Source organism: Sinohyriopsis cumingii, chromosome 15 (assembly GCF_028554795.1).
Source record: "Sinohyriopsis cumingii isolate HCF-2022 chromosome 15, ASM2855479v2, whole genome shotgun sequence".
Classification (NCBI taxonomy): Eukaryota; Metazoa; Mollusca; class Bivalvia; order Unionida; family Unionidae; genus Sinohyriopsis; species Sinohyriopsis cumingii.
The window spans coordinates 992,337-1,018,151 of NC_142975.1; positions in this window are offsets into that span (position 1 = coordinate 992,337).

Genomic DNA, 25,815 nt, shown 5'->3' on the forward strand with positions numbered 1-25,815 from the left:
AGAGGTAAAGAAGTTGAGATGTTTCATCCAGTCTGAATATGTAAGAATCGGAACGTTGAAGCAGTCTTTTGAAATTGTTATTAAAGTCAGGTGTTTTTTGGATGATATCTTCAATTTGACAGAGTAGCCATTTGTCAAAATGGGACGGGACCAACTCAGTAAAGCCAAATAACTTATGAAATAGGTCTTGGAAGAAGAAGTAAAGAACATTATTGACACATGGACAAAGGAGAGGAAAGAACAAGAGAACAGAAAGAAAAAAGAAGCATTTGAGAGACTAAACAACAACTGGATGAAAGTCCAGGAGAAGTTTAGAGCATTGGGCCATCCAGATTGGATTCCAGAGTCGGAAAAGAAGAAGAAAGGAAAGTAGAATAAAGGAATATTTGCGAGTGAGGAGATGGATGAAGAAGTGGAATAAATGGAAGAACCCAAAGGTCATTTTCAGGGCTCCTCATATGCCTCAGAAAGAGTTGACTTTCTTGCCTCCCCCAATTTAAAAAAAAAATGTTGTATGATAAGTGTCTGTCTCTTGTTTGTGTTATATATGTACATCCCCCTCTTTACTCACAGTACTGTGACGTCGCCTCTCCTAGTTGCAACACTGTTACCCTACCGTAACGTCAGACGCTATACAAACCCCTTGTCCGTAAACAGACCCAATATTCCCCATGTTCAATTTCCCATTGTCCCTAAACAGTACCAAGGGTGGGGGGTCTGGAATGTATTTTTTCATTGTCCCTGAAGTCTCCCACTTCACTACATATATATATATATATATATATATATATATATATATATATATATATATATATATATATATATATATATATATATATATATATATATATATATATATATATATATATATATATATATATATATACACAATCGCAGCTGTTTTCCAATTAAACAACAAATTACTCATCTGTGTACCTAACTTCATTAACTGTGTAAATATGACAGAAATCAATATTACTGCCATAAACAGTTATATTATTTCCGATAATTGAGGTTATCTTAGACTTATAATTAGTGTTTCGGATTTTGAAGCTGAAGTCAAATAAATAAGGGAACTACCAGAATATTGTATTCGAAGCCGGCTTAATAATAATTCTACATTAATTTATAAATCTCCTTTTTCCTGTTTCCCGCCGTCATCTCGCCCATGAGATAAAAAGATTAAACAAACGTATGCAATATTTTAGACCATTTATTTAGGATCTATTTATTGCAAGTAATGTACTAATCGTTGGCTGGCACACTCGTATAATATTTCTTGATTTAATCTAAATTCTGTAAGAACTGCTTTCTTTCTTGTTATGCTCTTATACGTCTCCAACAGAGCAATAAAGACGTATGCTCTTCAATTATTGTATATGTCATTAAAATTTTGCTGAAAAACATTTAATGCACATGTTTACATCAAAGTTAGGCTAATTCTCTAAAGTTGATTGATAAACGCTATTTTGTATCCGACATTAATTCAAAGGAAAACCCTGACTTTAAAGTTTCAAAAATGAGTGCAGATGAATCATATTCGTTATAGTTTTAGATTCGCATGTCTTGAGGAACGAATATATTTCATATCACGCAGACATTCAGTGCCGGATGACCCATTCACACATTAATCACGTGTTTAAAGCAGCACTCCAACAGGGGCACAATAAATTGTTTAATTATTGGTGATAAAATTGAATGAATTATATATGGCCATTTCGATCGGCATGTTGATTTGTAGAGTATTTTGATTTTGAATAAGGACAACACTGGCATTTTCCCACCTTCTTTAGCTTTTAATATTGTTGTAGTTGTTTGTTGTTTTAGTATAAAATTTTGTAGGAGGTGGGTGTGGGTGCACCATAATATGTTTTTTAGTACTTAGGGTTCTGGAAGTCATTATTCAGGCACTGCATACATTTGTTTTGGATTCCATTAGCCTGCCATCGATGCATCTGAACAACGATGAGGTGTCGATAGACAGACGGACAAAACAAACGATGGATATAAGTATAGCATGTATATATAGATATATTCCGTATATGAATAAGCAAGACTAGTTTCAGCTTCTGTCCCTTTGGAAAACAATTATGGGTCATAACTTGTCAGTGTGTCGAACATTTCTCTTAGCATATATATTCGCCTCACTTCAATTCATTATATAAAATCATCCCAGGTACTCAATCACGTTATGTAATCATTGATTTCAACCGAATGTCAATGGATGCTTTACATAATGCATTAACTACCTGGAATCCTGATAATTGATTTGTAGCCCCAACAGCTCACCAGGAATTATTCGTAATAAATAGTATCTACTTTCTTCTTATATGATTAAAATTGACAAATATGGAGCAAAGTTATTGCTGACATGTATGTCGAAGTCGAAAAGAAATCAGCAAATTTCAAGAGATCGTTCCTATCCTATCCTATATTGCATATATTCTTGCAGTCAGGCTTAGTAGGTTACAATTGTTGTAATTCAGAATGTAGGTCGCAGAAAAACTGAGCTCTGAGATAAAACTACAATTCATGTGACGGAACCAACATGGCAAGCTGTGATAGTTCAAAGGTTAACAACAACAACAACAACATAAGTAATAATAATAATAATAATAATAATAATAATAATAATAATAATAATATTACTACTTCTACAACAACAACAACAACAGCAACTACTACTACTACTACTGCTACTACTACTACTACTAATAATAATAATAATAATAACAATAATGTAAGGATGCGAATTTATGTCGATCTATGAAGAGCGCTTTAATTTGGGGCCAGAGAACAATTAATTAGATTTATGGGGATAGGTGCTTGTTAAATCGCTATACTGCAATGATTTATAATGTGTCGGGAGAGAAGGTGATTCTTAATTAAGCCTTCGTTTACTTCACCGTTAGACTACTAGAAAGGATAGGTTAACTTCGATTTTATATCGGAACTGTCGATTTGAAATTATCCAGACCTGTTTCTTGGAATTCTAAAAGTCATGCTGACCACAATTTGTGTATAGTTATAATGGGCGGGAAAAATATTTAATCCTGATTGGTTACGCTAAATAAGGGGTGTGGTTCCCACACGAAAATTTCTTTGGGGTTAAATTGCCCTCATCGAAAGAAATCTAGTCAGTCTGCAATTTTCCTGCAAGAGTGAAGATATAAGGGGCTCTGAGACCGAATTAGGAAGAAATTCTCTCGTAAAACATCGGTCAAAGGGACCTGATGTCTGAGCAGTCAACGGACAGTCAATTTTGGCGGTAGAAGCGAACAACGCTTGAAAGCACATGGGGAAACAGCTCCATGGACGTATCCAATGAAGTATCTACTGACGTATCCACGTAAATATTTATCCAAGTATCCATGTATATGCGTACTTACGTATCCACCTACCCACACAAAGGGCCGAAAAGAGGCAAGACATTAAGGAGGTCGGACTGGAATAAGCCGGTTATGAAACTGTACAAGGCAATGACTTTCATCGTTTACCCGATTATATGATGAACTAATTCTATTATTTAAACAGATCGACTATCTATATAAATATAGTTGTGTTTGAAATTCGGTGACAGATTTATTCAAAAAAAAATTGTTTCTTCCTAATGTTATGTATTATCCCAGTTGTTTATGTAATTGATTAAATTTTTGTTGTTCCATGTACGGGGGCTCGTGTCATTATGTTCTATATATCTACTTAGATCTCTTTTTATTCCATCTATAATTTCACACTTTATTTTAAAATTTACTCGATCCGGGCAACAATACCGAGGGCGCTCACCCTCTAGATAACGATAGCCAAATAAAGAGGACACCTTGTAAGAAGGTACAACCTCATAGTACCACACCTCCAGTAGTAACCGCTACACGTAATAAGCTTTTTTCACGGAATACAAAATTTAATTTGTGCAATTCCTGCTTTAGATGGACAAATATTGTCTACTGTATTAAATGTCGCATTAAACTTGAAGGCATTTCCGTGCCACCCACCCCACGCTCATCGGAAACTAATTTACATAATCTACATGATAACTAACACAAAATAAAACGTTCATATTTTCACTGTGTTTTCAATTTCATGAAGTAATTTGTTACTGTGCTTAAAGTCTTGTGACTGCTCAGTATTACAATCCTTAAGGTTAATGCCACGATCTTCTCTGTATGTAATCAGTGAAGATTTTGTATAACCTTTGACTTGAACCCATCATGTTAACATATATTGTCATCATTCATTACTGAGATTTTCCACACAAGCGTTTATCAGTTAAGAAGCTATTTGCTCATCCAAAAAGTCATTTTATTGCATTTTTCTGACAGGTTTATCATGTCGCATCTTTAAATCTAGTCTTAGAAGATGTAAGTCCTAAAAGGAACTGGTAATATAAATCACACTGATCAGGTAGCACTGCGAATCGGTTTAAAACTACCTACTATTTATCTAAATGCCTAGTTTAATAAATCAGATAGGACTATCTGTTTTGATATTGGTGTAGCGCTGGACTTGCAATTGTAAATTGAACATCAAATGGCTTTCTATCTATTTAATCCCACTAGTAAGCACAGGTAAAATCTTACTTTCATAAGGGCGTATACTTAATTCTGATCCATTTCATTTCAGTTACTCGGCATGAGTAAGTTATCTTGACATAGTTCGAAAAGTGTCAAATATTGTTGTATGTTTCAGATAAGGATTTATAACTTTACTAGCAGGCAATAAAGTATTGATAGATCTCCATCAAATCACGTTGCCAAGTGCCAAACAGCCATAAATTGGTACTATATCGAAAAGTGTAATCCAATGTATAATTTTGTTTTAGGATTCATTTATATCAATACTGTGCGATTTGTTAGACATTTACCTTTATTTCCGTTATGTTCAACAGGAGCAAAATAGTACAAACATAACAATGTTTAGAAAATCAACATACCGTCTATAGTCGCTTATAAGACCAGTCAAACTGGAAATGCGCAGACCCAAGTCTGCCATCACATAACGCACACACATATCTGGTTCTGTGCAGAGTGTTAGGAGTAATCAGTAGAACAAACAATGTATACCCTGATCTGCAAACACATTATGATACGGCAGATAAGGCTCTCTGTTGTTCGCAATTTAACTCAACTTATATGTGAGTACAAACTGTGTATATATTTCAAATATGTAGTTCAGGTGCTACATGGGAGTGCTGATCGTGAATGTCCTGTTATAATGAATATATCTAATTGCCTTTTGGAAAAGAACTGGTCAGTTTTGCCAAAATTAATATTCCTGGTTTTATGAGTAGTTTGAGAAAATAGAACCTTATGAAACCAGATGTGAGGACAATACTCATGCTCTTGTCACTCTAGATTACGGATTTTACCCGTTTTTCCTGCCTTTGACTATTGTATGATGAAATGACATTTCATATTTTTGTTTTTTGTTTTAGTGATACTCAATGTACGAGAATATATTTTAGTATTAAGATAGTTGCTTGTTTAGTGTCGTGTTGTTATTAAGGGCCATCAAATATGTTATGGTAAGGGAAACATTTATCTCGTGTATCAGTAGTAATGTACTTGAATCTATTAGTACAAGATAACTATTGGGAGAAATTTGAATAACATCGCACTATATAAATGGCATATGTGTTTTGATATTATGTTGAAGGTTATAGACATCGGGTCATAAATAGATGACATCTAGTCCACCCTCTCGAGGATCAGGCTTATAGTACAAAGACATAGCACCGAGCTATGAAATTGGGGCTAGTAAACTACTGGCGATTAATATCAATCCATAAATTGTACTGTAAAGATATTTAAGTTGAATCAAAACACTTCGTATGAAGAGAGAAATGGTGAAATTAAAAACGGGTTGTAATGTTTTCGGTAAGTTGTTGACTGACAATAAGCGATATAGCGAAACCCCACGGAATCTTCACTTTGACAGTCAACATGATGTATCAAAAAGTCAAACTGAGAATCTTCCTTTCTTAGATGTGTTTGTTCTTTAATACTACTCTTTGTTGAATGATGCAATTATTCTGAAAACCTCAAAATACTTACCCCCCCCCTTACTGAGTATGTTTTACATATTCGTTGTTTGCATAATAGACACGTGTCACAGATTCGAGCAGTCTTGGATCCGTTTGCTGACACCATTGTCTTATTGAAAGTCAGATGTCGCAAGATCAATTAACGACTTTTGAAATCATCGTATTTTTGAAAGTTCGTACTCGCAAGATCAATTAATGACATTGTCAAAAAGTTAGACTGAATAGGCAGCGTAAAACAAAAGGTAAATTCACATTTTATAAGCTGAATTACTTTAAACTGAGACAAGCAACTCATGAAAACTCAATGAGTTCATTTTTCTGCTTTTAATTAGTAGAGTCGTACACGTTACATTGTCTAGAAATGTTCCTCTCGTACGACCATCTTGCATTTTATTCCAAATTTCCCTTTTGGAGAACGATATCTTAAACAAAGATAAGCATACTTGTTTATTTGTTTTCAAGTGTGTTAGGATTATAAGTACATGTAGGAGTTTATTTTGCCGAGGAAGTGATATATATTTTAAGCTGATAATTTATAATCATCGAGATTAACGTATCAAACTCTATTAATGTACAGAGTGAATGCTTATTAGGAATACCTTCTGGACTAAACAAAACCGACACTGACTAAACAAACGGACACTGACTAAACAAAACGACACTGACTAAACAAACGGACACTGACTAAACAAAAGAACACTGACTAAACAAACGGGCACTGAATAAATAAACGGACACTGAATAAACAAAAGGACACTGACTAAACAAATGGACACTGACTAAACAAATGGACACTGACCAAACAAAAGGACACTGACTAAACAAACAGACACTGACCAAACAAAAGGACACTGACTAAACAAACGGACACTGACTAAACAAAAGTACACTGACTAAACAAACGGACACTGACTAAACAAAAGAACACTGACTAAACAAACGAACACTAACTAAACAAACGGACACTGACTAAACAAACGGACACTGACTAAACAAAGGACACTGACCAAACAAAAGGACACTGACTAAACTAACAGACACTGACCAAACAAAAGGACACTGACTAAACAAACGGACACTGACTAAACAAACGGACATTGACTAAACAAAAGGACACTGACTAAACAAACGAACACTAGCTAAACAAACGGACTCTGACTAAACAAACGGACACTGGCCAAACCTGCCTAAAAAAACGGACACTGACTAAACAAACGGACACTGACCAAACCTGACTAAACTAACGGACACTGACTAAACAAACGGACACTGACCAAACAAAAGGACACTGACTGAACAAACGGACACTGACTAAACAAAAGGACACTGACTAAACAAACGAACACTAACTAAACAAACGGACACTGACTAAACAAACAGACACTGACCAAACCTACCTAAAAAACGGACACTGACTAAACAAACGGACACTGACCAAACCTGACTAAACTAACGGACACTGACTAAACAAACGGACACTGACTAAACAAACAGACACTGACAAAACAAAAGGACACTGACTAAACAAACGGACACTGACGAAACAAACGCATACTGACTAAACAAACGAACACTGACTAAACAAACGGACACTGACCTAACCTGACTAAACAAACGGACACTGACTAAACAAACGGATACTGACCAAACAAACAAACGGACACCGACTAAACAAATGGACACTGACTAAACAACTAAACAAACGGACACTGACTAAACAAAAGGACACTGATTAAACAAACGGGCACTGAACTCAGTTTTGGAAAGATAAATTAATATATATATATATATATATATATATATATATATATATATATATATATATACTAGCTTATCATGAGCAACGTGGATCACGTGATAGAGAAATATCCGGCAATAACGTACAAAATATCTTCAACAAAGATCGTCAAGAAGTCCAAAAATATATTCTGTTTGAAGAGACGAAACTCTGTCAAAACTTTATATGAAACGTCCAAAGCTGGACACAGTGTATAATTCAAATAATATCATGCTCAATGGATACCAGGTTGCCTAAACACGTCCCGATACATTTACCAATATCACAATCTCTGTTAAAATATTCGTCTAGCTTTGATTGTCATATCAATTAACCTGGCCATTTTCGATTGCTTCTCCGCTAATGAAGACACGACATCTCTCTCCCCGCCAGAGAAAGACATATTTTCAACTGTTTTGATTTGCTTTCAGCTCTAAAACAAATGAAATGAGTTCTATTTGAGATAACTAAAGGTATTAGCGAGATTTTTGGAAGATATGATTGACTGTCAGCGTTGAAACGGTGTCTTCCATTTACAAACAAGGAAACGCCTTATACCTGTAATTTTAAAGCTCAAGGCAGGGTTTCAGTAAGAGTCATCTATTTTCTTTGTCATTGTAATAAAAAGATAGCACTGAGTTCACTTTGCATACTGCCACATACCCCCATTTAGTGTATATACAGCAAGACCGTTCTTGCTTGTCACTCCAGTTGAAGAAATGTATGTATGTATGTATGTGATGTTTATATGTATGTATGTATGTCTAGGATTTAAACGGCATGGAAGTACTGAAATAGTTATAAAAAGCCCTAGTAATGTTACTTTTACAAATGTAGAGATACATAAATGCCAAAACCCCAAACATTCGGAATATAAGTCCTTCCAAATAAACGTAAACATGTTAGTATCAATTAGAGATAAATGATTAAATGGTACAAAAGTAGTAAAGTGGGGCACCCTAGCGACAATGGGAATTAGCATTACAGAGACCCCTGGGTCACTCTAGCGACAATGGAAATTTAACATGGAGAAAAATCGTGGGTCACTCTGGCGACAAGGGAAATTTAACATGGGGAATAGACTTTGGGCTTGTCTAGCGACAAGGGAAATTGAACATGGGATTTTTTGTTGACTTTTTTTTTAAAAAAAATTTTAAAAAGGGTAGGCAATGGAAAGACTATCTCTTTTCGAGAAATATGGCTGGCCCTGAAAAGGGCCTTTGGTTTATGTTAATATGCCCTTAACATAAAGGGCATTTGCGACATCTTCTTGTCCTCAAACTTCGTCTTACAGCAGGGCCATACATCAGAGTTCTCTTGAGGCAACCTTGTCTCTCTATATAGACTCTTCTTATCCACAGGCTGCTGCTGGTCCTGTGGACAACTGTCCACTTGGATCGGACATACATGAGCATGTCCGTCCTGAACATCATTGTTGACACAAGGGTTGAAGATTCAACGTCTGTCCACATGTTGAGGCTCCGACAATAGGTGAATCAATGCAGTGAACTGCGCTTATTTATAGGGACAGAAAGGATTGAAACGGATTGAGTTCATTCACCAATCCGAACACGCGTTACAGAATTCAGTCAGCCCGTATCCAATCCGAAGAGAGCAGTCTGTGACGTCACGTAGTCTATATAGATTCGCTAGCGCTTGTGTGCAGTCAATCTATGCGACAGTGATTCAACATGACGGAAACTCAGAAAACGATCCATTGGGGTGCACCAGCAGGGGAGACTGCCCAAGGGAACTCGGACTTACTTTCAGAAGAGGTGAATTGGGATTTTGTGGATTTTCTCTCCTCGCAAGAATTTGTTCCGGAACCTTCGTTACCTTCTTCATTACCGCAAGTGGAAAATTTTAGACAGAGACAGAAAGAAGAATTGGAGAAATTTATACAACGACAAAAGGAAGCGGAACAGGCTTTTCTCCTTCAGCAACAGCAAGAAGAAGAGGTAAGAAAACAACAACAACAACAACAACAGCAAGAAGAAGTAGCAGCAAAGAAACAAGAGGGTGAAAATCAAACGGTCACGGTACTGTTGGACATTTTAGCGGAGTTAAGAAGTCTGAAACAAATGTATCAGACTTCTTTATTACGACCGAAGAGAATACGACCTTCCCGAGCTAAACACGTCAACCCTATGACTAAGCCTACCGTACCACCCTTAGTGATTTCAACCCAATCATCATCAACATTACGCAGTCCAGAAGTAGGCCTTGGCCGTGGCAAAGACATAAGGCAGTTAAAGTTGATTGCTTAAACTCACCCCTTCACCATGAAGAAAAAGGCCCTTTTCAGGGCCAGCCACATTTCTCGAAAAGAAATACAATTTCAATTTGCCAATAACTCAAAAAAAAACCCCACCCATTTTACCCTTATAGTACGTGTCTGTGTATGAGTGCGTGAGTGTAGCTTCTTATTTAAAATCACAACTCAAAGACACTTACCTTATATCATTCATTTATTCTTTTCTCCATTTTTTACAATCCAATTCACAATTCACAACACAACACTTTAATTAAAAGTTCATTGACTTCTTCTTTCTCCTTGTTTAGTCTCTCTGTTTTTTAAATTTCTTCACCGTCTTTTCCTCATTTTCTTCCCTTCTTCTTTTCTTCTTCTCCTGTTTCTTTGCCTCTTGTAAATAGAATTGTCTTTTTTCTTCCTCTTCTTCCTCAGAAGAATTCCTCTCTTCTTTCGAAGAATCCCTCTCTTCTTCTGAAGAATCCCTCTTTTCTTCTGACTCCTCTTGTTTCTTTTTTGGGCAATCTGGTGACCAACGTCCTTTTTCTTTACAATAATAACAGGTATCTTGACTTTTGTCTTTTTTAGTCCCTGTTTTTGTTCTTGTTTGACGTTCTGGACACTCTGAAGACCAATGCCCTTTCTTCTGACAGATATAGCAAGTATCTTGACTTTTATCTCGAAAGGAAGGAGAGTAGTCCGTAGGCTGGTCTGAAGAGAATTTTCTAATGACCCCTCGCAAAGCTCTGACGAAACGTTCCATCTGGTTAGTCTCCTCCATCGTTGTACTCGGCTTGAGAGTGAAATGAATAGTGAAAGGACAAGACACGCACCCTTTTATATACGCTGGTCTGCTATGACTATAAAGAAGCTCATGGTGTTTGAACTTGAGTCATTTGACTTTTTACTTTCAAGATGAAACGATCTAATTCATTCGAGAAGAAAGAAGAAGAAAGTAAGAGGCAGAAACGTGATCTATCGCCTCGAACCAGGGCTGAAATCTTGGCACAAATTCATGCCAGTGATTTTGAAGAGGACATGAGTGAACCAGAATTTGAAACCTCTAAACCAAATTCACCACCCTTAGTTAACCCTGAAAAGTACTATTCCATTCGAGAGACGGAAAAGCGCTCTTCTAGAAAATTTAGAACCACGGCTTACACCTACACGGTGAAGTTTAAAGATTTCAAGGCCGACGTACCGTTGGAGAAAGCAGAAGGGTTCATCACCGAGATGTGGGATTCTTTGCTCACCTCACTCAAGCGACAATGTCAACCCAAAGAAGACGATCGCTTGACACTATCCATAGATCACGACGGTTTGAAATCCCCTGTTTGGATCGAGTTTAGCAGACCCGCAGAACTAACCCCTTCCAAAATCATGGACAAGATTCAACACGTACAACAATCTAATGACCAGTTTGACATCACCGATGGTAAAGCCACACTGAAAATGGCCCACGTCTCTCTTCCTCAAGGGACAGGACGCAAAAAGATGTTATTGGTGGACGACCTTCGAAACACCAAAACAAGTCTCGTCCGAATTAACAACCCTCATGACCAGATGTGTTTAGCCCGAGCCATCGTGGTGGGACGAACCTATGCCGACAAGAACGACACGGTAGAATGGAAAAGAACCTGGAAAACTATTCAACGATCCGATCGAGCCAAACAACGAAACGAAGCAGAACTCCTGTTGCAACAAGCCGGCCTGTCCAAAGACACACCCTGTGGCATTCCTGAGATGCAAAAATTGCAAGATGCCCTAGCTCCACGATACACCTTGAAAGTGCACCCTCAAGAAATGCGCGGGCCTCTGTTGTTTCGAGGCCAACATTTTAAGGACGGAAAATACATTCACCTTTATCATCACGATGAACATTTCGATACCATTACCAGTATCACTGGATTCCTGCGATATGTTTATTATTGTGAGAAATGTGACTATGGTTATAACAATCGAGAGCAACACAAACATTGTGGATGGAAATGCCCAGGATGTTTGGCCTCTCCACCCTGTCTGAGCGAAGAACCAGTGCCTTGTTCAACTTGTCTGCGCACGTTTGTCAGCCCTACCTGTTACCAACAACATTTGAAGACGCAAGGTTCACAGAAGAAATGTGCTTGTCAACTCCTGAGATTGTGCCCTACGTGTGGACAAGGCATACTTACCAATAATGCCAAGGCACACGTATGTCGAGGAAAGAAAAAATGTCACATTTGTCACCACATCGTGGACTTGGAACACCAATGCTACGTGCAAAAATACCAACCCCCAACAGAGAAAGAGGACAGTCACAAGAAGAAAAGCAATTTCATCTTTTTCGATTTCGAATGCATGCAAGAGACTGGCATTCACATTCCTAATTTCTGCGTGGCTCATCGAGCGTGCGAGAAGTGCATTCAAGAACCTATCTTCAGTCATTGCCCTCACTGCAGCAAGATTCCCGGAGGGCGTGAAAAAATCTTTCGGGGACCAAACACGTTAGCCGATTTTGCCCAATGGGTCTTAGACCCCGTCGACAAGACGTGGAGCCAAGAGGACATCGAACGTTACGGAGATTGTCATCGTCATGCCACGGTGATGGCTCACAATTTCTCCGGATACGATGGACAGTTTCTTTTGAGGTACTATACGGAACAAGGCACCGAGCGTCCTAAAGTGACTTTGAACGGAGCCAAAATCATTTTCATGCAAGTGGGACAAGTGCAGTTTAAAGCTTCGATGAGCTATTTGGCCATGCCTTTGAGTCGAATGCCTAAAACGTTTGGAATGACAGAAATGGCTAAAGGGTACTTTCCACACTTTTTCAATACGGAAGCCAATCAACACGCCGTTCTACCCCATTTGCCTGAGGCTCACTATTACGACCCCGACAACATGCGTACCGAACAACGAGAAGCTTTCTACGCTTGGTACCAGGCTCACGCCTCGGACCCTTTCGACTTTCAGGAAGAAATGCTAAAGTATTGTCGTTCCGACGTGGACATTTTACGGCGTTGCTGTGGAAAATTTCGAGAACTGTTCATGGAACACGGAGGGGTCGATCCTTTGAAAGAAGCTTGCACCATTGCCAAAGCGTGTTCCTTAGTGTATCGCCAACGATTCATGCCAGAAAACACCGTAGCTGTCATCAGCCCTCAAACGACCCACTATGTCAAGCGTCAATACTCGGTCAAAGCCCTACGCTGGTTACATTACTTGTGCGACAAGGAAGATAAATGGATTCAGCATGCCCGCAACGGAGGGGGTGAAAAGACCATCGGAACGTATTCGGTAGATGGCTGGGACTTAGAAAACCCCAAGATTGTGTACGAGTTTAACGGCTGCTTATTTCACGGATGTCCCGTCTGTTACCCTGACCGTGACACTAAAAATCAGTTTTTACAACGGACCATGGAAGACTTGTACCAGGACACTTGTCAGCGTCGCCTAAAGTTAGAACAGGAAGGATACCAAGTGGTGGAAATGTGGGAACACGAGTACGATCACCGTATGAAAACCGATCCCGAGTTTAAACGCCTCGTGGAAAGTTACCAGTTCATGGACCCGCTGAACCCGAGGGATAGTTTGTACGGAGGAAGGACCAATGCCACCTGTTTGCTGTACCAAGCCGACGAAGAGAAAGGAGAAGAAATCAAATACTTGGACGTGTGTTCGCTGTATCTCTACGTGTGCAAATATTGTCGCTTTCCCGTAGGGCACCCGCAATTGCTGACGGAACACATCGACCTGAAAAACATTCGACAATACGAAGGCTTGATCAAGTGTAAAGTTTTGCCTCCCACGAACCTATACCATCCCGTCTTACCTCACCATTGTCAAGGTAAACTGATGTTTCCCTTGTGCCGTACTTGTGCCGAAACGTGCAACCAAGACCAGCCTTGCCATCACACCCAGGAAGAACGGGCCTTGACGGGAACCTGGGTCAGCGTGGAATTGTTCAAAGCTCTGGACATGGGATACCAACTGTTAGAAGTGTACGAAATTTGCCACTTTCCCAAGACACAACAATACCGCAAAGGTGACCCCACTCAGAAAGGCATTTTCGCCGACTACGTGGATGCCTTTTTGAAACTGAAACAAGAAGCTAGCGGCTATCCTTCCTGGTGTCACACTCCCGAAGACCAAATACAATTCAAAGAGAAATACCGGGAACAAGAAGGCATCACTTTAGACCACATCGAGAAAAACGAAGGCAGGCGATCGTTTGCCAAAGTGATGTTAAATTGCTTGTGGGGTAAAATGGCACAACGACCGTGTTTACCCAAGACGGAATATTTGACAGAACCTTCCCGCTACTTCCAGATGATTCACGACAAAACCAAATACATGAAACACGTGGACGTCGTTCGAGAGGATTTGATCTTGGTCAATTACGAAGAAGATCTGGACTTTGTACAAGACGATCCTTTTGGAAATGTCATCATTGCGGCTTACGTGACAGCCCATGCTCGCTTAAAATTGTACGAAGCTTTAGAACTGTTAGAAGAACGCGTCCTGTACTTTGACACGGACAGTTGCATTTACATCCATCACCCTATTCAGCATCACCCTAACATCGAAGGAGACCGTTTAGGAGCCTGGACAGACGAGCATCCCGACGACAAGATTCTAAGTTTCGTCAGTGGCGGCCCCAAAAATTACGGCTACGAATACCGGGACAAACAAGGAGAAGTGCACACGACGTGCAAAGTGAAAGGACTGACTCTGAATCATCGTACCAGTCGAGTGGTCAACTTTGGGGTATTGAAAGAAGCCTTGCAATCGGGAGAGGATGGAAACTTTAAAGTGACCACTCACCAACCGAACAAGATTGTACGTTTACCCACTCACCACATCGTCAGTCGACCCTTGGAAAAAGTCTATCAAATTGTATACCAGAAGCGAGTTCGACTTCCCAATCATTTCACCTTACCGTACGGTCACGTCGGTATTGGTCTGTATATAAAAAAGGAACCCTAGGCAAGATCGATAGTTCATTGTGACTACCAAGACCGAGCGAACAAGATGAATACTTTGAAAGAGGCATCGTTCCAGTTTGGGGATTGTAAAAAAGTTGTATCTTCCTCTAGTGTGACTAATATTGGATGGATAAGACCCATGCATTGCGACGGAAAATGTCCGGAAGGAAACTGCGATTGTCCATGTGGTTACCATTGTAATTGCGTAACGGAGTTTGCAGACGAGTGCGATTGTGAGCCTTGCGATGGATACGATGCTGTACCTTGTGACCTGAGCGATGCCGTAAAGCATCATGGGAACTTTAGTGCCCCTACCCCTATCATGGAAAGTGATGCTGTGCGTGTCAAACCTGCGGGATGCGAAAGCGATGCTGCTCGTCCTCTTGGACATTTTACTGGGTTTCGTTTTAAAGGGGAATGTTCACCTTCACGTCTACCCCCCTACGGATGTCATCCAGCCCTGAGCAAACTCCTACCCATGTCACTCAACCCTCATCGAAACGAACCTGTGAAAGACGAATATTCGTTCCCTGTGCGTTTGTCGGAATACTGCGACTTTGAAAATCGTCTTCAATCGTTCAAAGGAAAATGGCCTAAGTATCTGGAAGGACCGACCCCCGAAGAATTAGCCAGAGCCGGATTTTTCTACTTGGGCGAAGGAGATAAAGTCAAGTGCTTCAGTTGCGGTGTGTCACTTCACCACTGGGAACCGCAAGATTCGGCCTACGTAGAACATGCTCGATGGTCACCGAATTGTCATTACTTACCCTTAGTGGGACCGAGACATTGAAGTAACTTCTTACCATAATAATCTGTTCATGGATACTTTACAAGAGAACATTCGTGCTTTGCCTGTGGAGTTGAGAGAACGCATTTATCGAGAACTGGTCAAAATACAAGTGAAACGTAAAGAACAATTGCATCCGTTACGTCACCGGTGTTTGAACCACTGGTACCTGAAAGCTATACAAGGATTGATTCAATTGAAAGTGTTCCATCGAACAGACATTGATCAACGATCCTCTAGTTTTAAAAAGGATTGGTTTGGTATGGACGATTCTACCTACATCATTGTAAACGTACTGCATCGAATTCCAGAGGAAGAGTTAACGAATTACCAACATCTTGAACACAATGTCAACTTAGTGAAAGAGGAAACTTCTGAACGAATTGTAATGTGTAGATTAGTGACTCAACGATTTAAATTCGACACTGAAGTGAAACCATGTTTGTGCAAAGAGTACATTTCTTGTGTCAGACCAAAGAGGATTTAGTATGACCTATTCATGGATACTTTACAAGAGAACATTCGTGCTTTGCCTGTGGAGTTGAGAGAACGCATTTACCGAGAGCTGGTCAAAATACAAGTGAAACGTAAAGAACAATTGCATCCGTTACGTCACCAGATCTTTAACCACTGGTACCTGAAGGGTATAAGAGAACTGATTCGTCAGAAATTGTTTCAGTGGTCAGACCTTGTTCAATACTTCCAGGCCCCCGATGATTCACGTGTTGATCATTTTGGTTACTTCGAGATTCACCTAGAGCAACCCATTGAGGAAGACGAGGTAAAGGATTACCAACATATTTTACGTGGAATCTACTTAGCGGAAGAGGAAACTTCTAATCGAACTCTGACGTTTCGGTTACAGTATGCAAGATTTACATTCCCCACTGGAAAACGAACATCACTGGCTAGAAAGTACGTGTATTCTTTTCGAAACAAAGAGACTATAAAAACAGGCAGCCATGCCACGACTTATGTCGTATGTAATCCAACAGATTCCGTGGAAGGAACTCAATGACCATATTCGAACCGTGGATCATTACCATCGATTATTACAAGAACTTTATCCATTCAATTTGGGACGACAAGTGGTGTGTGTCTTAGTGACTTGTTTTCTGGGATTTCGTTTACCAGCCGATTCTTTGTGGACTCTTTACGATCAGTACTTACCACCTCCATGGCCTTAAATGGTCACGAAAAACTCCTTTTGCTCAAAGCCTTGCGGTTTCATCTGGATACTTCTCGACCTCAACAGGAAAAAAAGATTCGTCAACTTTTAGCTACCCAAGACGTGTATGACGATGTGTGTGTAGCTTGTGACTTACACCCTCATTGGACAGATGTTCGTGACTGGAAAAAGGGGGGTTTTGAGGCTTGGACCCAAGAAGTGGCCCAGTATGCACAAGAGTTGTTCAAGGAAAAAAGTTACTTTTCAACCTGTGTTAGTGACGGTGCCAGAAGAACCCGTCACCGAGAACAACCACTCGCTTCAGGACAGGACTGTCATGGACATTCCTGAAAGGTCATTCCGGGAGGACACTTGTGTGACAATACCTCATGTAGAGACTGTAAGAACATTACACACTGTCCCTAGGACATCTTGGTTACCCAAAACATGTTGTACAGACACTTGTTTATATTCCACTTTGATCGCTTTGCTGTGTTTTATATTCCTGTACATCACTATTTGGGTTGTATGTATTTTTGTCTTTCGTGTTCATATTTGAAACATTCAATAAACGTGTTCTGAAAAAAGTATATAAACTCTTGTCTTGTTTGTTTTTCGTGTCACAAGTGACATTTCTCACACCATGGCTACCTCTGCTGTCTCTGCTCCCTCTTCCTCTACTGTCAAAGTCATCGACGAACACTTAGATCGTGCCAGTTGGGAGGCTTTGTATCTTCGCCATCCCTTTAACATGCTCATTGCTGGACCTAGCGGTTCTGGCAAAACCGAATTCGTCAAACGTTTGATCGAACATAAACATCATTTGATCGATCGGCCCCCTCAACGGATCGTGTGGTGTTACAAAGAGTGGCAATCGGCGTACAGCCTCTTGCGAGAAAGTCAAGGCGATTCCATCGTGTTTGTGGAAGGCATTCCTAAAGAAGACGACGGCATCGTCTCTGACTCCCGTCAAACCCATTTGGTCATTTTCGACGACATGTTAGGAGAAGACGAAGAAGAAATTAAATTGTGGTTCACGCGCAAAGGGCATCACCGTAATGCCAGTGTCATTTACATCACCCAAAATTTGTTTCAACAAAGTAAAGCCCATCGCACCATCAGTCTCAATGCGCATTACGTGGTCTTGTTTAAAAGCCCTCGAGATAAATCGCAAGTGCAAGTCTTAGCCAAACAGTTAGGAACGCCTTGGCTGACTCAGGCGTACGACGATGCCACTCAAACGCCACACGCCTATTTACTCGTCGATTTGAAACCTACGACCCCCGAGGATTTGCGATTTCGTACCCACTTGTTTCACCACTGGTGCCAAGACGGAGGGCCTGTCCTGTACACGTCTCCGTCCTCGACTTCATTTCACTCCCCATGAAAAAATCTATAAAAACCTCAGACCCTTTTTCGTCTGTCTCACACAGTGTGAACATGACGTCCCTTCAGTCGCATCTTCCCGTCAAATTGATTCGTGCCTTGTATGGCATCAGTCGAGAAAAAGATCCACAAACACGAGCCCGTGTCTTAGAAGCTAGTCTCAAAGAAGTCTTACGATGGTTCACGGTGACGGCACGTCAATTACTCCAAGGAATCATTCAGATTCCTCATCAAACCCAACGCTTTTTCGATCGAAACAAAGTCGCTTTGGTCCAACTGGCCGATCCCCGCATCGACACTCAAACCAAAAAACAAATCATTTTGAAACCTGGAGGGAGCGGTACTCTAGGAGGGGTCATCATTCGCTCACTCTTAAGATGGGATCCTAATGCCCCCAAAGTTATCCCTAAGACAAAAGTCCAACGAAGCCCCAAGAAGAAAAAGACCAAGTCCCCAAAGAAAAGAACTTCTCCAGTGGCGGGACCCTCCTCTTACCAGACACCACCCCGGAAAAAGAAAAGAAGCCCCCAGAAAAAGAAACAGAGAAAAAGTCCTCAGAAAAAGAAAAGTCCACAGAAGAAAACTAGTCGCAAGAGAGGCACTGCGGCCAGGACGCAGCCTTACACTCGCAAACCACGACCTGCCACAGCGTCTCCGACAGCCTCACGTTTGTCCACTTCTCCGTTGATGTCACCAGGAACTGAAGAGTACTTGGAGACGTTGATTACACCAAGAACTTCTCCGTTGATGACCCCCAAAAGAACTTCCCCAGTGGCAGGACCTTCCAATTTAGCGGCAGTGGCTGCTGCTCACAAAGTACCTTCTCCCAAAATCAAAGTCCATGAAAGATCGGGCATGTTACAAAGTTTACTGGATTTGTCCAAGCAAGAACTGACTCGATTTAGTCCGTTACGTACCCCTGCACGACGTGTCATGCCTGTCCTCAAACTGATACGACGTAAAGACAATCAATGGCGACGCGTTCCAGTATAAAAAAGGCCTGTGACCGAGTCGGATATCAGTGTTTTTTGGTGCTCCTGAAGACTCAAAGATGTCACCCTCCAGAAAACCCCAAGGAAAGAAAAGGAAAGGACTGCCACCACGTTTAGCCAAACATGGGGACATGTTATCTGTCCTGTCCAAAGCTTCTCCACCCCTACGAAAAAAACTCATTCAAACGGCCTCCAAAGAGGTCATCGATACCGTGTGCGAATGTTGTTTGAACGTTTTGAAAGGCACGATCCCTTTGTCCAAACACCAGAAACAATGCTTAGGCAAACATCGTCACGTTCTTCGCCAAATGGTTCAAAAGAAAATTACCATTCGTCAAAAAAAGATGTTGGTCCAACGTGGAGGCATTTTACCTCTCTTGTTAGGCCCCATACTGAAAGGAGTCTTGGGAACCATGTTGGGAGGACTGATGGGAGCAAGATAAAAAGGCCTTCGAAAGTCCCAAGATCTCAGAATCGACCGCTGACAACCCCATGGAAGGACGAAAACTAGCTTTAGTGCCTTACAAACGATGGATGGAATACCATCGGTGGCAAGAACAACGCACCCCGCATTTACCTCCCAATCCCAATTTGAGCGAGATGTCCCAGTTACAACACGAATTGCAGTCCTTGATGGATCGCCAAGATTTGTCCGAAACAGAAAAATCGCAAAAGTACGGTCAACTCTTGCAACGACTGCAACTCTTTCACCAGAAAGCTTTAGACGAAACAGCTTTACCCACTCTGAAAGATTTTAAGACCTTGATGAAAAGTCCAGCACCATCATCATCATTACCACCACCAATACCATCCCCAAGGGTCACCAGAGATGCTACCCCACAAAGACCTGAGGAAGAAGAGATGCACGAAGTGTTTCAAACACCGTCAGCAGCTCCCATTTCGAGTAAGATTGCAGCATCCTTGTTGACCCCGTCCCCCACACCCCAACGAGAAGAAATGAAAGCTTGGGTTAAAAAGATGATGTCCACACCTCCTTCGACAGAAGTGAAAAAGAAAGAAGGGAAACCAGAAGTGAAAAAAGAAAAGAAAACCAAAGCCATTCCATTGCCACCTCCACCACTACCTTCGACTTCTACTCCCGTAGCCCATCGGACACGTAAATCTGTTTCCAAACCACCCTTTCGACCCACCCAAAGTAGCATCACCGAAGAGTGGGTGACTTATTAACACAAAAAATGGAAAAACTCTTAGCCAGCATTTACTACGATCCCTCGCATCCTGCAGGTTACGCAGGAGTTCAAAAATTGTATCGTGCTGCCAAAACGCGACTGAAAAGTCTCCGTTTACCTCAAGTGCAACGATGGTTACAAGAACAAGCTACCTACACTTTACACAAACCCATTCGACGCAAGTTTGCCAGAAGTCGCACCCGAGTGGAAGGCATCGATCATCAATGGCAAGCCGATTTAGCCGATGTCTCTCATTTGGCCAGCCACAATCGTGGCTACAAATATTTGTTTTGTGTCATCGACGTCTTTTCCAAATTTGCCTGGGTCGTGCCCTTGACTTCCAAATCGAGCAGCGAGTTAGTGCGAGCCCTGCAACGGGTGTTGAAACAAAGTGGTCGTCGCCCTCTTCGATGGCAAACGGACAAAGGCACCGAATTTCTGAACCAAGCTTTCCAAAAAGAATTAAAGAAACGTGACATTCATTTTTTTACCACCGAGAATCCCGAAACCAAAGCCAGCATCGTGGAGCGTTTTCAACGCACTTTGAAAGAAAGCATGTGGAAACATTTTACGCATCGCCACACTCTAAAGTACATCGACATCTTACCGCACCTGGTGCAAGCGTACAACCAATCTTACCATCGAAGCATCGGACGTGCCCCGCAAGACGTGACTCCCGACAACGAAGTGCTGGTGTTCGAGCGCCTGTTCGGTACGTCCCCGACGAGGGCTGTCCCTAAGAAAAGTGGAGAGTTGACCGTAGGAGATTGGGTGCGCATTGGCAAAACCAAACGCACTTTTGACAAAGGTTACTTACCTCACTGGACGACCGAACTGTTTCGCGTCACTGGACGAGTACATGGCCGTCATCCTACCGTCTATAAATTGGAAGACATGAACGGAGAAGTACTCAAAGGAACGTTTTATTTGCCCGAGTTACAACGTGTCACCAAAAAGGAAGACGACGTGTACGACATCGAAAGCATTCTCGAACGCAGAACCCGTAAAGTGGGCAAACGACGTGTCAAAGAAGTCAAAGTACGTTGGAAAGGATATCCACCGAGTTTCGATTCTTGGATCGACGCTTCGCAAGTCATCGACTATAAAAAGAAGAAGTGACCATCATGCCCTTTCACACATCAGACGCAGCTACGTCGACCACTCCTTCTTCCCCTAGTTCTTCTGTGCAAGATTTACAAAAACAACCCTTGTGGGTGTGGTGTGGAGAACGTGTGCCTAAAACGCAAATCGTCTTTTTCTGCCAAATCTTTGTGGTGTATTGTGTCATCGGGGCAGCCATCGCCAATTTGAGTTTGCAACAAGGAGACAAACAATTGTGGACCATTTTATTGAGCAGTTGCATCGGTTACCTGCTTCCCAATCCCTCCCTGAAATTCTCCTCGAACGGGAACGTTGTGTCGAGTGCCAGTGCCAGTCACCACTCCAACAACAACCACAACCAGAACCCCATTTTGGGCGGAGACACACCTCTGACATCCACTAATATTCCCTCGGACAGCCACAGAACTCTGGAATTATGAGTCACCAAAATCAATTTTACTTAACCTTACCCAGTGACAGTTCCATGGAGGTGTTTCCCAACAACACGTTGTGCTGTTACACGGCCAAATTACCTCAAGCCATCCCCTTAGATCACGAAGCCCATTGGGAAGTGGCTTTAGTGGAAATGATTCACCCAACCCAAGTCCACAATGTCATTCCCAATCAAAATTATTTTAAGGTAGAAGTTCATGACAAACAATTGCAAGAGGAGTTGGATAAGATTGGCACATATACCAATAAAACCTATGATGACAAAACTAAAACGTGGACCTACAACTTGTCCATTCTCCCAGGCTATTATTTCAGTGGTCATCATTTGGTCAGCGCCATAGCCTCCAAGTTTAATGGCGTGTTTCTGAAAGCTTTGGGGAATGTCCAAAAAAGTGTCACCCTGGAATACCACAAAATAGCTCGTCGCTTTCTGATGAAATTTTCTGAGGGGTCCAAAAAATTCATGTCTTTCTTATTTTGTCCTGAATTGTTTGACATATTGGGCGGTGACATGGAGATGAGGAAGATAGGAGAACAAAAAAAATCCCCCGAATTACCAGTCATTTATGACAGCGACTCTTTTGCCAAGTATTTTCGTTTCCCGGTAGAACTGAACCAAGGACTGAATTTGATCTTCGTGTACTCCGATGTGGTGGAATACAACGTGGTGGGACACACCTCCGTGCCGTTACTGCGTGTCATTCCTTTCAAAGTGGATTCTGCCACAAACGCTGACGAGGAAGGTGGAAACACTTATCACGTCCACCGCGAATTTGTCCATCCTCACTATTTGCCTGTCAGCAAGTCGTATTTGGACACGGTCAACATTACTATAAAAGGAGATTTGGGACAAAATATTCCATTCACCAAAGGAAAAGTCACGGTGAAACTCCATTTTCGAAAACGGTTCTCTCACGATTCGTAAGTAAGTCATGTATCCAGTGTACCGAGGGGTGGCTCGACAACGAGGACACGGTTTAGGAGACATGTTAAAATCGGCCTTTCGTTCGGTGGCCCCAGTGTTGAAACCGATGGTGACACGAGGATTGCACGCCTTGAAAGATACGGCACTGACACAAGGCAAAGAATTTCTCCAAAATGTCATCATCGACAAACAAAACCCTAAAGAAGCCTTCATGAGGGCAGGCAAAAATGTCTTGCTGCAAACGGGCAAAGACATTTTGGGCCGACGAGACACACCTATAAATGCCCTGCACGCTACCGAATCAGGCATTCAGCAAGGACAAGGCAGAAAGAGACGACGAAGAAAACACCCTTTCACTAGACTTCAAGCGAGAAAGGCCAAGAAAAGAAGAACCGTTCGAGACTTAGACGTTTTCGATTATTGAGACACAGAACAAAATGATGCACCGAGAATCTTGCGCTTGTTCCAAGACGGAACTGGATCTGTTTGCCATGCCCCCCACCATGATGACCATGCAAGAATCCCAATGGGTGGAATTTCATCCCGTCTCCTCATTGACCGATTCCGCTCCCATCGAGTTTGAAATCAAAGGACAGCCCGAAGATTACATCGATCTGAATAGCAGTTACTTGTACTTGAAAGTCCAAGTTCTAAAAAAAGATGATAAAGGAGTAGAAGACGATGATAATATAGCTCCCGTCAACAATTTCATGCATTCCTTGTTCAGCTCAGTGGATTTGTACTTGAATAACAAACTGGTCAGCAGCAGCATGGATACTTACCCTTACCGTGCCTACCTGGAAAATCTCTTGACGTACGGAACAGATGCCAAGACAAGTCATCTCAATGCCTGTGTGCTGTGGGTAGATGACACAGCGGGCAAGTTCGACGAAATAGATCCAAGCAATGAAGGCTTTGAGGCAAGAGAAAACAAAATCTTAAACAAGAAAAGTTTAGAACTGATGGATCGTTTGCATTTGGACATGTGGTTGCAAGAGAAATATTTGCTGAACGGGGTCAATGTTCGCTTGAGACTGAATCGCAGCAGTGCCACTTTCCATTTGCAGGCTGCTGATCTTGCTAAGGCTCCTAAAAGCATAATCCAAGAAGCCAAACTCTACGTACGACGCGTAGAAGTGTTACCCAAAGTGGGTAACGACATCAGTCAAACGTTGAGCAGAACGACCGCCAAGTATCCCATACGACGTGTGGAAGTGAAAACGTTCACCATTCCTGCTGGACAGCATTCCATGATCGAAGATCATCTGTTTCAAGGACAGCTACCCAAGCGTTTAATCCTTGGTATGGTCCTGAATTCAGCCTTCAACGGAACCATCAAAGAAAATCCTTTCAACTTTCAACACTTCAACGTGAAGAAAATCGAAGTCAGTCGTGATGGCAAGACCTTGTGTACCCGACCTTTCGAACCTGACTTTGCCAACAACAATTACTTGAGATCGTACTTGTCCCTGTACAAAGCCACCGGCCAGTTAGGAACCAACACCAGTCACGGCATTGAGTACGACGATTATGCAGGAGGCTATGCTTTGTGGGCTTTCGATTTCACTCCAGACCAAGGCAGCGACGAGGGACATTTCCACCCTATAAAATCTGGCCAGATTCGTGTGGAACTTCAGTTTGCAAATCCTCTGCCAGCAACAGTGAACGTCATCCTGTATGCAGAATTCGATAATACCATAGAAATCAACAGTTTGAGAGAAGTCATTCTAGATTATTAGAAAGCCATGGAAGACTGTTATCCCTCTTTGCCTAGTGAAGAAACTTTGGAGATGGAATGTAAGGAGACCGTGGAAGGAGAAGAAGATATCATGATGAAGTCGAGATGGCCAGAACAAGAAGCCCATTTAGTCTCCTGTTTTGCCAAACACTTGGTCGACAAAATAACAGAACTGATTAAGAAAAATTGCTATGGATGTCAAAACGATCATCCCAGTCAAATTCAACACGATAAATGCCTGATGTTGAGTCAAGAAGAAAAATTGGACGAGTATCTGGACGAAGCTTGGAGTCTCATCTCGAACAAAGACGTGTTGCACCAGTGGTATAAAGACTTGCGTGAACATTCTTGTCCACCATTAACCACTCAAGAGATCCATCGTATCGAAACTCTCCTGAATCAGAGTGAGGAAACAGAACGAATAACCGTTTATTCGTCAGACATTTTCAAGCAAAAAGTCAGGATCGAATTGACGACGTATTATTACCTGTGAAGAAGAAAAAAACACAAATCAATGGATACCTGGGAACTTTATTACCTTTTGAACCACAGTTCGTATACGGCTTCTTGGAATCCTGTCGTCTGTGCTAAAGATGAACTCCCTCATCGCAAACCTAAAGACCATCAAGCTTACGTGATCAACACGGACGACAGTCATCTCCCAGGAACCCACTGGGTAGCCGTCTACTTTCCTCAAGAAGGATGTGTGGAATATTTCGATTCGTACGGATTGCCCCCTTTGGAAGACGATATCATCGACTTTATGAGAAGAAATGCTCAAACCACCCGATTCAATAACGTGAAATTACAAGGCACAGATTCCTTGGTGTGTGGACAGTACTGTGTGTATTTTCTGCATCATCGCAGCCTGGGCTATTCCTTAGAACATTTAGTGACTCATTTCGATCCTCGTTCTTCTGCTAGAAATGATGTGAAAGTAGACCGATGGTTTTGTGACCATTATGCTTATCTTTTGTCTCAAGCTAGGAAACGTAGTGTCCATCAATGGCCTAATGATTTCCAACAGTGGAAATCACAAT